Source organism: Stegostoma tigrinum, unplaced genomic scaffold (genome assembly GCF_030684315.1).
Source record: "Stegostoma tigrinum isolate sSteTig4 unplaced genomic scaffold, sSteTig4.hap1 scaffold_63, whole genome shotgun sequence".
Lineage (NCBI taxonomy): Eukaryota > Metazoa > Chordata > Chondrichthyes > Orectolobiformes > Stegostomatidae > Stegostoma > Stegostoma tigrinum.
In genome coordinates this window covers 254,703-270,832 of record NW_026728568.1, presented here as the reverse complement: position 1 = coordinate 270,832, position 16,130 = coordinate 254,703, and the positions used below count along the sequence as shown (strand labels likewise).

Below are 16,130 nucleotides of genomic sequence, written 5' to 3'. Positions count from 1 at the left end.
CTCACAGGGACTGGCCCCCGCAGCCCTGGCCCGCTCACAGGGACTGGCCCCCGCAGCCCTGGCCCGCTCACAGGGACTGGCCCCCGCAGCCCAGGCCCGCTCACAGGTATCTTCCCCCGCTGCCCTGTCCCGCTGACAGCTATTTGCCACCGCAGTCCTCACCCGCTCACAGGGACTGGCCCCCGCAGCCATGACACGATCACAGGGACTGGTCCCGGCAGCCCTCACCGGCTCACAGGGACTGGTCCCCGCAGCCCTGGCCCGCTCACAGGGACTGGCCCGCGCAGCCCTGCCCGCTCACAGGGACTGGCCCCCGCAGCCCTGACCCGCTCACAGGTATCTTCCCCCGCTGCCCTGTCCCGCTGACAGCTATTTGCCAGCGCAGTCCTCACCCGCTCACAGGGACTGGCCCCCGCAGCCGCGTCCCGCTGACAGCTATTTGCCGCCGCAGCCCTGACCCGCTCACAGGGACTGGCCCCCGCAGCCCTGGCCCGCTCACAGGGACTGGCCCCCGCAGCCCTGGCCCGCTCACAGGGACTTGCCCCCGCAGCCCTGGCCCGCTCACAGGGACTGGCCCCCGCAGCCCAGGCCCACTCACAGGGCCTGGCCCCCGCAGCCCTGACCCCCTGACTGCTATTTGCCACTGCAGCCCTCACCCGCTCACAGGGACTGGCCCCCGCAGCCATGACACGATCACAGGGACTGGTCCCGGCAGCCCTGACCGGCTCACAGGGACTGGTCCCCGCAGCCCTGGCCCGCTCACAGGGACTGGCCCCCGCAGCCCTGGCCCGCTCACAGGGACTGGCCCCCGCAGCCCGGGCCCGCTCACAGGGACTGGCCCCCGCAGCCCTGGCCCGCTCACACGGACTGGCCCCCGCAGCCATGACCCGATCTCAGGGACTGGCCCCCGCAGCCCTGACCCGCTTACAGGGACTGGCCCCCGCAGCCCTGACCCACTCACAGGGACTTGCCCCCGCAGCCCTGACCCGCTCACAGGGACTGGTCGCCGCAGCCCTGACCGGCTCACAGGGACTTGTCCCCGCAGCCCTGACCCGCTCACAGGGACTGGTCCCTGCAGCCCTGACCCGCTCACAGCGACTGGCCCCCGCAGCCCTGACCCGCTCACAGGGACTGGCCCCCGCAGCCCTGACCCCCTGACTGCTATTTGCCACTGCAGCCCTCACCCGCTCACAGGGACAGGCCCCCGCAGCCATGACACGATCACAGGGACTGGTCCCGGCAGCCCTGACCGGCTCACAGGGACTGGTCCCCGCAGCCCTGACCCGCTCACAGGGACTGGTCCCCGCAGCCCTGACCCCCTGACAGGGACTGGTCCCCGCAGACCTGACCCCCTGACAGCTATTTGCGACCGCAGCCCTCACCCCCTCAGAGGGACTGGCCCCCGCAGCCCTGTCCCGCCACTGGGACTGGCCCCCGCAGCCCTGACCCGCTCACAGGCACTGGCCCGGGCAGCCCTGCCCGCTGACAGGGACTGGCCCCCGCAGCCCTGACCCGCTGTCAGGGACTGGTCCCCGCAGCCCTGACCACCTGACAGGGACTGGTCCCCGCAGCCCTGACCCGCTCACAGGGACTGGTCCCCGCAGCCCTGACCCGCTCACAGGGACTGGTCCCCGCAGCCCTGACCCGCTCACAGGGACTGGTCCCCGCAGCCCTGACCCGCTCACAGGGACTGGTCCCCGCAGCCCTGACCCGCTCACAGTGACTGGTCCCCGCAGCACTGACCCGCTCACAGCGACTGGTCCCCGCAGCCCTGACCCGCTCACAGGGACTTGCCCCCTGACATGATCACAGGCACTGTCCACCGCTGCCCTGCCCCGCTGACATGGACTGGCCCCCGCAGCCCTGACCCTCTGACAGCTATTTGCCACCGCAGCCCTGACCCGCTAACAGGGACTGTCCCCCGCAGCCCTGACCTGCTCACAGGGACTGGCCCCCGCAGCCCTGACCCGCTCACAGGGACCGGCCCCCGCAGCCCTGACCCACTCACAGGGACTGGTCCCCGCAGCACTGACCCCCTGGTAGGGACTGGTCCCCGCAGCCCTGACCTGCTCACAGGGACTGGTCCCCGCAGCCCTGACCTGCTCACAGGGACTGGTCCCCGCAGCCCTGACCCGCTCACAGGGACTGGTCCCCGCAGCCCTTACCCGCTCACAGGGACTGGTCCCCGCAGCCCTGACCCTCTGACAGCTATTTGCCACCGCAGCCCTGACCCGCTAACAGGGACTGTCCCCCGCAGCCCTGACCCGCTCACAGGGACTGGCCCCCGCAGCCCTGACCCGCTCACAGGGACTGGCCCCCGCAGCCCTGACCGGCTCACAGGGACAGGTCCCCGCAGCCCTGACACCCTGACAGGGACTGGTCCCCGCAGCCCTGACCCGCTCACAGGGACTGGTCCCTGCAGCCCTGACCGGCTCACAGGGACTGGTCCCCGCAGCCGTGACCGGCTCACAGGGACTGGTCCCCGCAGCCCTGACAGGCTCACAGGGACTGGTCCCCGCAGCCCTGACCCGCTCACAGGGACTTGTCCCCGCAGCCCTGACCCCCTGACGGTTATTTGCCACCGCAGCCCTCACCCGCTCACAGGGACTGGCCCCCGCTGCCATGACATGATCACAGGCACTGTCCACCGCAGCCCTGTCCCGCTGACATCGACTGTGCCCCGCAGCCCTGACCCTCTGACAGCTATTTGCCACCGCAGCCCTGACCCGCTAACAGGGACTGTCCCCCGCAGCCCTGACCCGCTCACAGGGACTGGCCCCCGCAGCCCTGACCCGCTCACAGGGACCGGTCCCCGCAGCCCTGACCCACTCACAGGGACTGGTCCCCGCAGCACTGACCCCCTGGTAGGGACTGGTCCCCGCAGCCCTGACCAGCTCACAGGGACTGGTCCCCGCAGCCCTGACCCGCTCACAGGGACTGGTCCCCGCAGCCCTGACCCGCTCACAGGGACTGGTCCCCGCAGCCCTTACCCGCTCACAGGGACTGGTCCCCGCATCCCTGACCCGCTCACAGGGACTGTCCCCCGCAGCCCTGACCCCCTGACAGCTATTTGCCACCGCAGCCCTCACCCGCTCACAGGGACTGGCCCCCGCAGCCATGACACGATCACAGGCACTGTCCCCCGCAGCCCTGTGCCGCTGCCATGGACTGGCCCCCGCAGCCCTGTCCCGCCACTGGGACTGGCCCCCGCAGCCCTGACCCACTCACAGGGACTGGCGCGCGCAGCCCTGCCCGCTCACAGGGACTGGCCCCCGCAGCCCTGACCCGCTGACATGGACTGGACCCGCAGCCCTGACCACCTGACAGGGACTGGACCCCGCAGCCCTGACCCGCTCACAGGGACTGGTCCCCGCAGCCCTGACCCGCTCACAGGGACTGGTCCCCGCAGCCCTGACCCGCTCACAGGGACTGGTCCCCGCAGCCCTGACCCGCTCACAGGGACTGGTCCCCGCAGCCCTGACCCGCTCACAGGCACTGTTCCCCGCAGCACTGACCCGCTCACAGCGACTGGTCCCCGCAGCCCTGACCCGCTCACAGGGACTTGCCCCCGCATCCCTGACCCCCTGACGGTTATTTGCCACCGCAGCCCTCACCCGCTCACAGGGACTGGCCCCCGCAGCCATGACATGATCACAGGGACTGGTCCCCGCAGCCCTGACCCGCTCACAGGGACTGGTCCCCGCAGCCCTGACCCGCTCACAGGGACTGGTCCCCGCAGCCCTTACCCGCTCACAGGGACTGGTCCCCGCAACCCTGACCCGCTCACAGGGACTGGCCCCCGCAGCCCTGACCCCCTGACAGCTATTTGCCACCGCAGCCCTCACCGCTCAAAGGGACTGTCCCCCGCAGCCCTGTCCCGCTGCCATGGACTGGCCCCCGCAGCCCTGTCCCGCCACTGGGACTGGCCCCCGCAGCCCTGACCCGCTCACAGGGACTTGCCCGCGCAGCCCTGCCCGCTCACAGGGACTGGCCCCGCAGCCCTGACCCTCTGACAGCTATTTGCCACCGCAGCCCTGACCCGCTAACAGGGACTGTCCCCCGCAGCCCTGACCCGCTCACAGGGACGGGCCCCCGCAGCCCTGACCCGCTCACAGGGACTGGCCCCCGCAGCCCTGACCGGCTGACAGGGACTGGTCCCCGCAGCCCTGACCCGCTCACAGGGACTGGCCCGCGCACCGCTGCCCACTCACAGGGACTGGCCCCGCAGCCCTGACCCTCTGACAGCTATTTGCCACCGCAGCCCTGACCCGCTAACAGGGACTGTCCCCCGCAGCCCTGACCCGCTCACAGGGACTGTCCCCCGCAGCCCTGACCCGCTCACAGGGACTGTCCTCCGCAGCCCTGACCCGCTCACAGGGACTGGCCCCCGCAGCCCTGACCCGCTCACAGGGACTGGTCCCCGCAGCCCTGACCCCCTGACAGGGACTGGTCCCCGCAGCCCTGACCCGCTCACAGGGACTGGTCCCCGCAGCCCTGACCCGCTCACAGGGACTGGTCCCCGCAGCCCTGACCCGCTCACAGGGACTGGCCCCCGCAGCCCTGACCCTCTGACCGCTATTTGCCACCGCAGCACTGACCCGCTGACAGGGACTGTCCCCCCCAGCCCTGACCCGCTGACAGGGACTGTACCCCGCAGCCCTGACCCGCTGACAGGGACTGGCCCCCGCAGCCCTGACCCGCTCACAGGGACTGGTCCCCGCAGCCCTGACCCCCTGGCAGGGACTGCTCCCCGCAGCCCTGACCCGCTCACAGGGACTGGTCCCCGCAGCCCTGACCGGCTCACAGGGACTGGTCCCCACAGCCCTGACCGGCTCACAGGGACTGGTCCCCGCAGCCCTGACCCGCTCACAGCGACTGGTCCCCGCAGCCCTGACCCGCTCACAGCGACTGGTCCCCGCAGCCCTGCCCCGCTCACAGGGACTGGCCCCCGCAGCCCTGCCCCGCTCACAGGGACTGGTCCCCGCAGCCCTGACCCGCTCACAGGGACTGGCCCCCGCAGCCATGACACGATCACAGGCACTGTTCCCCACAGCCCTGTCCCGCTGACATGGACTGGCCCCCGCAGCCCTGTCCCGCCACAGGGACTGGCCCCCGCAGCCCTGGCCCGCTCCCAGGGACTGGCCCCCGCAGCCCTGGCCCGCTCCCAGGGACTGGCCCCCGCAGCCCTGTCCCGCCACAGGGACCGGTCCCCGCAGCCCTGACCCGCTCACAGGGACTAGCCCGCGCAGCCCTGCCCGCTCACAGGGACTGGCCCCCGCGGCCCTGACCCGCTCACAGGTATCTTCCCCCGCTGCCCTGTCCCGCTGACAGCTATTTGCCACCGCATCCCTGACCCGCTCACAGGGACTGGCCCCCGCAGCCCTGACCCGCTCACAGGGACTTGCCACCGCAGCCCTGGCCCGCTCACAGGGACTGGCCCCCGCAGCCCTGGCCCGCACACAGGGACTGGCCCCCGCAGCCCTGACCCGCTGACAGGGACTGTCCCCCGCAGCCCTGACCCGCTCACAGTGACTGGCCCCCGCAGCCCTGACCCGCTCAAATGGACTGGCCCCCGCAGCCCTCACCCGCTCACAGGGACTGGTCCCCGCAGCCCTGACCCCCTGACAGGCACTGGTGCCCGCAGCCCTGACCCGCTCACAGGGACTTGTCCCCGCAGCCCTGACTCGCTCACAGGGACTGGTCCCCGCAGCCCTGACCCGCTCACAGGGACTGGTCCCCGCAGCCCTGTCCCGCTGACATGGACTGGCCCCCGCTGCCCTGTCCCGCCACTGGGTCTGGCCCCCGCAGCCCTGACCCGCTCACAGGGACTGGCCCGCGCAGCCTTGCCCGCTCACAGGGACTGGCCCCGCAGCCCTGACCCTCTGACAGCTATTTGCCACCGCAGCCGTGACCCGCTAACAGGGACTGTCCCCCGGAGCCCTGACCCGCTCACAGGGACTGGCCCCCGCAGCCCTGACCCGCTCACAGGGACTGGCCCCCGCAGCCCTGACCCGCTCACAGGGACTGGTCCCCGCAGCCCTGACCCCCTGACAGGGACTGGTCCCCGCATCCCTGACCCGCTCACAGGGACTGGTCCCCGCAGCCCTGACCCGCTCACAGGGACTGGTCCCCGCAGCCCTGACCGGCTCACTGGGACTGGTCCCCGCATCCCTGACCGGCTCACAGGGACTGGCCCCCGCAGCCCTGACCCGCTCACAGGGACTGGTCCCCGCTGCCCTGACCCCCTGGCAGGGACTGCTCCCCGCAGACCTGACCCGCTCACAGGGACTGGTCCCCGCAGCCCTGACCGGCTCACAGGGACTGGTCCCCGCAGCCCTGACCGGCTCACAGGGACTGGTCCCCGCAGCCCTGACCCGCTCACAGCGACTGGTCCCCGCAGCCCTGACCCGCTCACAGCGACTGGTCCCCGCAGCCCTGACCCGCTCACAGGGACTGGCCCCCGCAGCCCTGCCCTGCTCACAGGGACTGGTCCCCGCAGCCCTGACCCGCTCACAGGGACTGGCCCCCGCAGCCATGAGACGATCACAGGCACTGTCCCCCACAGCCCTGTCCCGCTGACATGGACTGGCCCCCGCAGCCCTGTCCCGCCACAGGGACTGGCCCCCGCAGCCCTGGCCCGCTCACAGGGACTGGCCCCCGCAGCCCTGGCCCGCTCCCAGGGACTGGCCCCCGCCGCCCTGTCCCGCCACAGGGACTGGTCCCCGCAGCCCTGACCCGCTCACAGGGACTGGCCCGCGCAGCCCTGCCCGCTCACAGGGACTGGCACCCGCAGCCCTGACCCGCTCACAGGTATCTTCCCCCTCTGCCCCGTCCCGCTGACAGCTATTTGCCACCGCAGCCCTGACCCGCTCACAGGGACTGGCCCCCGCAGCCCTGACCCGCTCACAGGGACTGGCCCCCGCAGCCCTGGCCCGCTCACAGGGACTGGCCCCCGCAGCCCTGGCCCGCTCACAGGGACTGGCCCCCGCAGCCCTGGCCCGCTCACAGGGAATGGCCCCCGCAGCCCTGGCCCGCTCACAGGGACTGGTCCCCGCAGCCCTGACCCGCTGACAGGGACTGTCCCCCGCAGCCCTGACCCGCTCACAGTGACTGGCCCCCGCACCCCTGACCCGCTCAAATGGACTGGCCCCCTCAGCCCTCACCCGCTCACAGGGACTGGTCCCCGCAGCCCTGACCCCCTGACAGGGACTGGTCCCCGCAGCCCTGACCCGCTCACAGGGACTTGTCCCCGCAGCCCTGACTCGCTCACAGGGACTGGTCCCCGCAGCCCTGACTCGCTCACAGGGACTGGTCCCCGCAGCCCTGACCCGCTCACAGGGACTGGTCCCCGCAGCCCTGTCCCGCTGACATGGACTGGCCCCCGCTGCCCTGTCCCGCCACTGGGTCAGGCCCCCGCAGCCCTGACCCGCTCACAGGGACTGGCCCGCGCAGCCCTGCCCGCTCACAGGGACTGGCCCCGCAGCCCTGACCCTCTGACAGCTATTTGCCACCGCAGCCGTGACCCGCTAACAGGGACTGTCCCCCGCAGCCCTGACCCGCTCACAGGGACTGGCCCCCGCAGCCCTGACTCGCTCACAGGGACTGGCCCCCGCAGCCCTGACCCGCTCACAGGGACTGGTCCCCGCAGCCCTGACCCCCTGACAGGGACTGGTCCCCGCATCCCTGACCCGCTCACAGGGACTGGTCCCCGCAGCCCTGACCCGCTCACAGGGACTGGTCCCCGCAGCCCAGACCGGCTCACTGGGACTGGTCCCCGCATCCCTGACCGACTCACAGGGACTGGTCCCCGCAGCCCTGACCGGCTCACTGGGACTGGTCCCCGCAGCCCTGACCCGCTCACAGGGACTGGTACCCGCAGCCCTGACCCGCTCACAGGGACTGGCCCCCGCAGCCCTGACCCCCTGACAGCTATTTGCCACCGCAGCCCTCACCCGCTCACGGGGACAGGCCCCCGCAGCCATGACACGATCACAGGCACTGTCCCCCGCAGCCCTGTCCCGCTGACATGGACTGGCCCCCGCAGCTCTGTCCCGCCACAGGGACTGGCCCCCGCAGCCCTGTCCCGCCACAGGGACTGGCCCCCGCAGCCCTGACCCGCTCACAGGGACTGGCCCCCGCAGCCCTGACCCTCTCACAGGGACTGGCCCCCGCAGCCCTGACCCGCTGACAGGGACTGTCTCCCGCAGCCCTGACCCGCTCACAGGGACTGTCCCCCCCAGCCCTGACCCGCTCACAGGGACTGGTCCCCGCAACCCTGACCCGCTCACAGGGACTGGTCCCCGCAGCCCTGTCCCGCCACTGGGACTGGCCCCCGCAGCCCTGACCCGCTCACAGGGACTGGCCCGCGCAGCCCTGCCCGCTCACAGGGACTGGCCCCGCAGCCGTGACCCTTTGACAGCTATTTGGCACCGCAGCCCTTACCCGCTAACAGGGACTGTCCCCCGCAGCCCTGACCCGCTCACAGGGACTGGCCCTCGCAGCCCTCACCCGCTCACAGGGACTGGCCCCCGCAGCCCTGACCCGCTCACAGGGTCTGGTCCCCGCAGCCCTGGCCCGCTCCCAGGGACTGGCCCCCGCAGCCCTGACCCCCTGACAGCTATTTGCCACCGCAGCCCTCACCCGCTCACAGGGACTGGCCCCCATAGCCATGACACGATCACAGGCACTGTCCCCTGCGGCCCTGTCGCCCTGACCTGGACTGGCCCCCGCAGCCCTGTCCCGCCACAGGGACTGGCCCCCGCAGCCCTGACCCGCTCACAGGGACTGGCCCGCGCAGCCCTGCCCGCTCACAGGGACTGGCCCCCGCAGCCCTGACCCGCTCACAGGTATCTTCCCCCGCTGCCCAGTCCCACTGACAGCTATTTGCCACCGCAGCCCTCACCCGCTCACAGGGAATGGCCCCCGCAGCCCCGTCCCGCTGACAGCTATTTGCCACCGCCGCCCTCACCCGCTCACAGGGACTGGCCCCCGCAGCCCTCGCCCGCTCACAGGTACTGTCCCCCGCAGCCCTGTCCCGCTGACAGCTATTTGCCACCGCAGCCCTCACCCGCTCACAGGGAATGGCCCCCGCAGCCCCGTCCCGCTGACAGCTCTTTGCCACCGCAGCCCTTGCCCGCTCACAGGGACTGGCCCCCGCAGCCCTGTCCCGCTGACATGGACTGGCCCCCGCAGCCCTGGCCCGCTCACAGGGACTGGCCCCCGCAGCCCTGGCCCGCTCACAGTGACTGGCCCCCGCCCCCCTGGCCCGCTCACAGGGACTGGCCCCCGCAGCCCTGGCCCGCTCACAGGGACTGGCCCCCGCAGCCCTGGCCCGCTCACAGTGACTGGCCCCCGCCCCCCTGGCCCGCTCACAGGGACTGGCCCCCGCAGCCCTGGCCCGCTCACAGGGACTGGCCCCCGCAGCCCTGGCCCGCTCACAGGAACTGGCCCCCGCGGCCCTGGCGCACTCACAGGGACTGGCCCCCGCGGCCCTGGCCCCCTGACAGCTATTTGCCACCGCAGCCCTCACCCGCTCACAGAGAATGGCCCCCGCAGCCCCGTCCCGCTGACAGCTATTTGCCCCCGCAGCCCTCGCCCGCTCACAGGGACTGTCCCCCGCAGCCCTGTCCCGCTGACAGCTATTTGCCACCGCAGCCCTCACCCGCTCACAGGGAATGGCCCCCGCAGCCCCGTCCCGCTGACAGCTATTTGCCACGGCAGCCCTCGCCCGCTCACAGGGACTGGCCCCCGCAGCCCTCGCCCGCTCACAGGGACTGGCCCCCGCAGCCCTGTCCCGCTGACATGGACTGGCCCCCGCAGCCCTGTCCCGCTGACAGGGACTGGCCCCCGCAGCCCTGGCCCCCTGACAGATATTTGCCACCGCAGCCCTCACCCGCTCACAGGGAATGGCCCCCACATCCCCGTCCCGCTGACAGCTATTTGCCACCACAGCCCTCGCCCGCTCACAGGGACTGGCCCCCGCAGCCCCGTCCCGCTGACAGCTATTTGCCACCGCAGCCCTCGCCCGCTCACAGGGACTGGCCCCCGCAGCCCTTTCCCGTTCACAGGGACTTGCCCCCTGCAGCCCTGACGTGCTCTCAGCGACTTTGCCCCCGCAGCCCTGACGTGCTCACAGGGACTTTGCCCCCTGCAGCCCTGACGTGCTCACAGCGACTTTGCCCCCTGCAGCCCTGACGTGCTCACAGCGACTTTGCCCCCGCAGCCCTGAGATGCTCACAGGGACTGGCCCCCGCACTCCTGACCCACTAACAGCGACTTGCCCCCGCTGTCTCGACCCGCTCACAGCGACTTGCCTCCTCTGTCCTGACCTGGTCACAGCGACTGGCTCCTGCAGTCCTGACCCACTCTCTCCCACCCCACCCTCCTCCTCCTCCCCACCCACCCTCCTCCTTCTCCCCCCCGACACTCTTCCTCCATCCCCCCCTACACTCCTCTTCCTTACCCCCCCAACACCCCCTTCCTTCCACCCCCGCACCCTTCTCCTCCTTCCACCCCCCCACTCTCCTCCTCCTTCTACCCCCCCACTCTCCTCCTCCTTCCACCCCCCCACTCTCCTCCTCCTTCCACCCCCCACCCTCTTTCTCCTTCCACCCCCTATCCTCCCCCTCCTTCCACCCCCCCGCCCTCCTCTTCCTTCCACCCCCCAACCTCCTCTTCCTTTCCCCACCACCCTCCTCCACAACCTCCTTTGCCCCCACCCTCCCCCCACCCCCCTCGTTTCTCCCCCCAACCCCCCTCGTTTCTCCCCCCAACCCCCCTCGTTTCTCCCCCCAACCCTCCTCCTTTCTCCCCCCAAGCCCCCTCCTTTCCCCCCCAACCCCCCTTTCCCCGACCACCCTCCTCCTTCCCCCCACCCTCCTCCTCCTTCCACCCCCTACCCTCATCCTCCTTCCACCCCCTACCCTCCTCCTCCTTCCACCCCCTACCCCCCTCCTCCTTCCACCCCCTACCCCCCTCCTCCTTCCACCCCCTACCCTCCTCCTTCTCCTCCCCACCCTCCTCCTCCTCCCCACCCTCCTCCTCCCCACCCTCCTCCTCCTCCTTTCCTCCAACCCTCCTCCTTCCCCCCACCACCCTCCTCATTCCCCCCCCACCCTCCTCCTCCTCCTTTCCCCCCAACCCTCCTCCTTCCCCCTACCACCCTCCTCCTTCCACCTCCTACCCTCCTCCTCATTCCCCCCCCACCCTCCTTCTCCCCCAACCCTCCTCTTGCTCCTCCTTTGTTATCACGGAGTAGGAGGAGGGTGGGGTGGAAGGAGGAGGAGTGGGCTGGGTGGCAATGGAGGAGTTGAGGAGGAGGAGGAGGAGGAGAGATCAGGGGAACTGCAGACGCTGGACAATCCACGTGAACAAAGTGTGGAGCTGGATGAACAGAGCAGGCCAAGCAGCATCTCAGGAGCAAAAAGCTGACGTTTCGGGCCCAGACCCTTCATCGGAGATGGGGATGGGGAGAGGGAACTGGAATAAATAGGGAGAGAGGGAGAGGCGGACCGAAGGAGGAGAGAAAACAAGATGGGTAGAGAGGAGAGTATAGGTGAGGTCGGGAGAGGATAGGTCAGTCCAGGGAAGATGGATAGGTCAAGGAGGCAGGATGAGGTCGAGGTAGGAAATGGAGGTGTGGCTTGAGGTGGGACAGAGGGATGGGTGAGAGGAAGAAGAGATGCAGTGGGGGGAGGGGACGAGCTGAGCTGGTTTTGGGATGCAGTGTGGGGAGGGGATGAGCTGAGCTGGTTTTGGGATCCAGTGGGGGAAGGGGAGATTTTGAAGCTTGTTTTCTCTCCATATTGGGTCCGCCTCCCCCTCTCGCCCTATTTATTCCAGTTCCCCCACCCCATCCCCGTCTGTGATACAGGGTCTGGGCCCGAAACGTCAGCTTTTCTGCTCCTGAGATGCTGCTTGGCCTGTTGTGTTCATCCAGCTCCACACTTTGTTAAGATAATAAAATGAGAGGCTGGATGAACACAGCAGGCCAAGCAGCATCTCAGGAGCACAAAAGCTGACGTTTCGGGCCTAGACCCTTCATCAGAGAGGGGGATGGGGGGAGGGAACTGGAATAAATAGGGAGAGAGGGGGAGGCGGACCGAAGATGGAGAGTAAAGAAGATAGGTGGAGAGAGTGTAGGTGGGGAGGTAGGGAGGGGACAGGTCAGTCCAGGGAAGACGGACAGGTCAAGGAGGTGGGATGAGGTTAGTAGGTAGCTGGGGGTGCGGCTTGGGGTGGGAGGAAGGGATGGGTGAGAGGAAGAACCGGTTAGGGAGGCAGAGACAGGTTGGACTGGTTTTGGGATGCAGTGGGTGGGGGGGAAGAGTTGGGCTGGTTGTGTGGTGCAGTGGGGGGAGGGGATGAACTGGGCTGGTTTAGGGATGCAGTAGGGGAAGGGGAGATTTTGAAACTGGTGAAGTCCACATTGATACCATATGGCTGCAGGGTTCCCAGGCGGAATATGAGTTGCTGTTCCTGCAACCTTCGGGTGGCATCATTGTGGCAGTGCAGGAGGCCCATGATGGACATGTCATCAAGAGAATGGGAGGGGGAGTGGAAATGGTTTGCGACTGGGAGGTGCAGTTGTTTGTTGCGAACTGAGCGGAGGTGTTCTGCAAAGCGGTCCCCAAGCCTCCGCTTGGTTTCCCCAATGTAGAGGAAGCCGCACCGGGTACAGTGGATGCAGTATACCACATTGGCAGATGTGCAGGTGAACCTATATCACAAACCATATCACAAACAGCAGAAATCACATCGATGCGGAACACCACTCGTCACTGAACTGCAGCCAGAAAAACAGCTTTCCACCACTGAGACGGCAAGAACTGCAGATGCTGGAATCAGAGTTAACCAAGTGTGGAGCTGGAGGAACGCAGCAGGTCAGGCAGCATCAGAGGAACAGGAAAGCTGACATTGTTGATGCTGCCTGGCCTGCTGTGTTCCTCCAGCCCTATACTGTGTTCTCTTTGTTCGCCTTCCACCGCTACCGTCTGCCTTATATGGGCAGGCCAAGTCACCACGGATCTCATGGATCTTAATCTTCTGGATGAGCATACCATGAGGGACCTTATTGAAAACGTTCGTAAAATCCATGTATATGTTATCAACTGTTCTACCCGAATTGATCACCCTTGTCACCTCCTTGAAAACTTCAACTGACTTGGTAAGACATAACCTGCCTCGCATAATACCATGCTGGCTGTCCCTTATTAGCCCATACTTTTGAGACATGAGACACTCACCAGTCTGTAGTTTCCTGGAAAGTCCCTGTTTTCCTGCTTGAACAGAGGAATGACTTTATCCACTCACCAGTCTCCGCAACCCCTCCAGTGCCTGGCAAGGATATCAGATCCTGTTGAAAGTGGTGTGTTGATGCATTTGTGTCATGATTGTGTTTTGTTTCAGCCCTAACATTGAAAGCAGTGTAAGAATGTCTTTGTGCAGCAGGCGAGGTGTGATGAGACTGAGCCTTCATACAATTGCAAGATGTTGAAAATTTGCCATTATTTATGAAAACAGTGATAAATTTCCATGATCAACATTTCTGTTACACTGCAATGATTATCCCGTGGCATGTAAAATGAGAAAGATACGATAAAATGAGACTGGGTCATATGCAGGGAGAATGTTTGCCTTTCATGTCTATCGAAGGAGTGAAATATTTCCATGAATCTAAAAGTCACTTTTCCGTTCATTGAAGGACACAATCATCGCCTTGGAAGCTTCATCACGATACTACTTTGCATTTCTGAAGAGGGAAGAAGAAATCAACATGCAAATTCAATTCCATGGTTTTGGAAGTCCCATTGAGAACACGATTCATTTGCGCCGGCATAATGCTCTGACCGAGAAAGAATTGAAGGTGAGTTTGTAGTTTAGAAGATCGCAGCAATTTATGCATCAACTTCTTCATCGATAATGTTCCATTGCTTTCAAACTGCATTTTCCACTCTGCGAGATAATAACTGTTAGAACAAGCAACAGCATCGGTAGATGGTCTATGGGGGATGCAATGTTACAAAACCCAATCCATTCAACAACATATTTCAGATATGTCAACAAATTAAATATTCCAGCACAGGATAAAAGAAGGAAGATGAGAGTGAGGAGGCAATAGCTCTGATGACAAAAGAACAGAAATTTACCTTTATCCATTCGAGCAAAAAAGCAGGCACGCAAATAAATAATCATCTAACAATGCACATGTGCAACGGAGACTACAGGGGGACTAAAAATGCCGAATTGTTGTCATGCGTATTGCTGAAAGGATGATTGAAACAGAATCTGTGGTAAATTTGAAGAAATACAGATGATGCATCTCAGGATGTTGGAGGAAGAACATTTATGGACTGAGGCAAATTGTATTTCCCTTTTCAGGAGTTATTAGGTTCATAATGAATTGAAACACTTCCTTCTGTGCTGAAAGCTTTAGTTTAGTTGCAGCTGGATGACAATTTCTGTTCCTGGTAGTATTTAGCAAACTGTTAAAAGTGAATGTCACTGCACAGAATTCCAAACATGACTCCAATCAGTAGAGAAAATATCCAAGGGGTGTGATGAGTTGTATCCTCTCATGTTGAACAGCGCAGCTTCAGATACAATGGAGGCACTGATGATAATGTTCCAAGAATCCTTAGATTGTGGAAAATTCTCAGAGGATTGAAAGATGGTGAACATAACACCATTATTACAAAGATACTTTGACAAAATAGTAAGCAAGTATTGCCAATTTAGGTCAACCTGGGTAGATGTTCATGCCGGCAATGAAAGATGAAATAACAGGGTACTGAGTGTGCTATAACATCCGACAGAGTGAACATCCTTTCATAACGGGGAAATAATACTTGACAAACTTGCTACAGTGCTTTGAGAAGGAAACAAACATTACTGATGAAGGACCACCAGTTGATGTCGTACATTGAGATTTCAACAAAGCATTTGATAAGGTACAGCTCGTAAGGTGTCTCGAAGGAAAAGAGCCCGTGTGTTCAAGGGTAGTATGTTCGGATGGACAGAGGACTGCATCGTTAATAGAAGTAGAGTTGTAGCAGCAAGATGGTAACTTAAAAGTCATGTACGGCCACAGAGCGAATGCTGCGGAGGCCGTACACCTCATGTTGACTGGGTTGATTTCGGAAATGGCGTAGGGGATTGCTATGCTTAGGAAAGTTGGGCAGGCAGGGACTACGTTCATTGGCGTTTATAAGATTGAAAACAATCTTATTTTTTCAACATGTAAGATTCTTAAGAGGCTTGATAGTGTATATCCGTAGAGATTACTCCCATTTGTGAAAGATTTTATGACCAGAGGCCACATTTTCAAATTGGTTGCCCATTAATTCAGGGAAGAATTACTTCTTTCAGGTTGTAGCAATTTATTGAACACTTTAGCCAAGAAGATTTTAGAGGTAATGCCATTAATCATATGCTAGGCTGTAACGGCCAGGTTAATTTTTAAATCAAGAAACAATGATAATGAGAAAAGGGTCTCGGCCTGAAACGTCAGCTTTTGTGCTCCTGAGATGCTGCTTGGCCTGCTGTGTTCATCCAGCTTCACACTTTGTTATCTTGGATTCTCCAGCATCTGCAGTTCCCATTATCAGTGATAATGAGAAAAGGGTAGTCTTTACAGTGGAAGATACTTCAAGGATCCCCTTATTACTAAAGAAAACAGGGAGGAATTAAACACATCACTACCACACCATCAGTACCATGAGAGAAGTAGCAGTCGACAATCTCATGGAGTGAAAGCAGATTAGACTCTTTGCCGTGATGGTTTACTTTCTAATATTCTAAACAATGAGCTTCAGAGTCGGTGTATGCATTGATTGTAATTTCCCAAAAAGGTTTAGATTCCAGAGAAGCATCTGAGGGCTGGAAAACTGCCGATGTGACATCCCTGTTTAAAAAGGAGAGAGGCAAAAAGAAGATAACTACAACCGAACCAGCCGAACATCTATTGTTGGTAATATGTGGCAATCAACTATGAAGAAAATAGTAGCAGAACATTTGGAAAATCAGAATCTAATCAAACAGAATCACCATAGCCTGATGAAAGAGAAATTATGTCTGGCTAATTTGTTTGGGTTTTTGGAGGAAGTTTTGGGAGGAGAATTAATAGAGGAAAA

The 16,130-nt window shown here is 63.6% G+C and overlaps 1 long non-coding RNA gene across 1 annotated transcript in view; it reads left to right on the top strand.

Moving 5' to 3' along the window:
• Nucleotides 1-13,824, top strand: part of LOC132209045 (uncharacterized) — a 268,219-nt gene extending 254,395 nt beyond the window's left edge. The window contains exon 6 of the long non-coding RNA XR_009445140.1: nucleotides 13,703-13,824. This is a non-coding gene — a long non-coding RNA (uncharacterized LOC132209045). The remainder of the gene's footprint in view (nucleotides 1-13,702) is intronic.
• The last annotated feature ends 2,306 nt before the right edge of the window (nucleotides 13,825-16,130 follow it).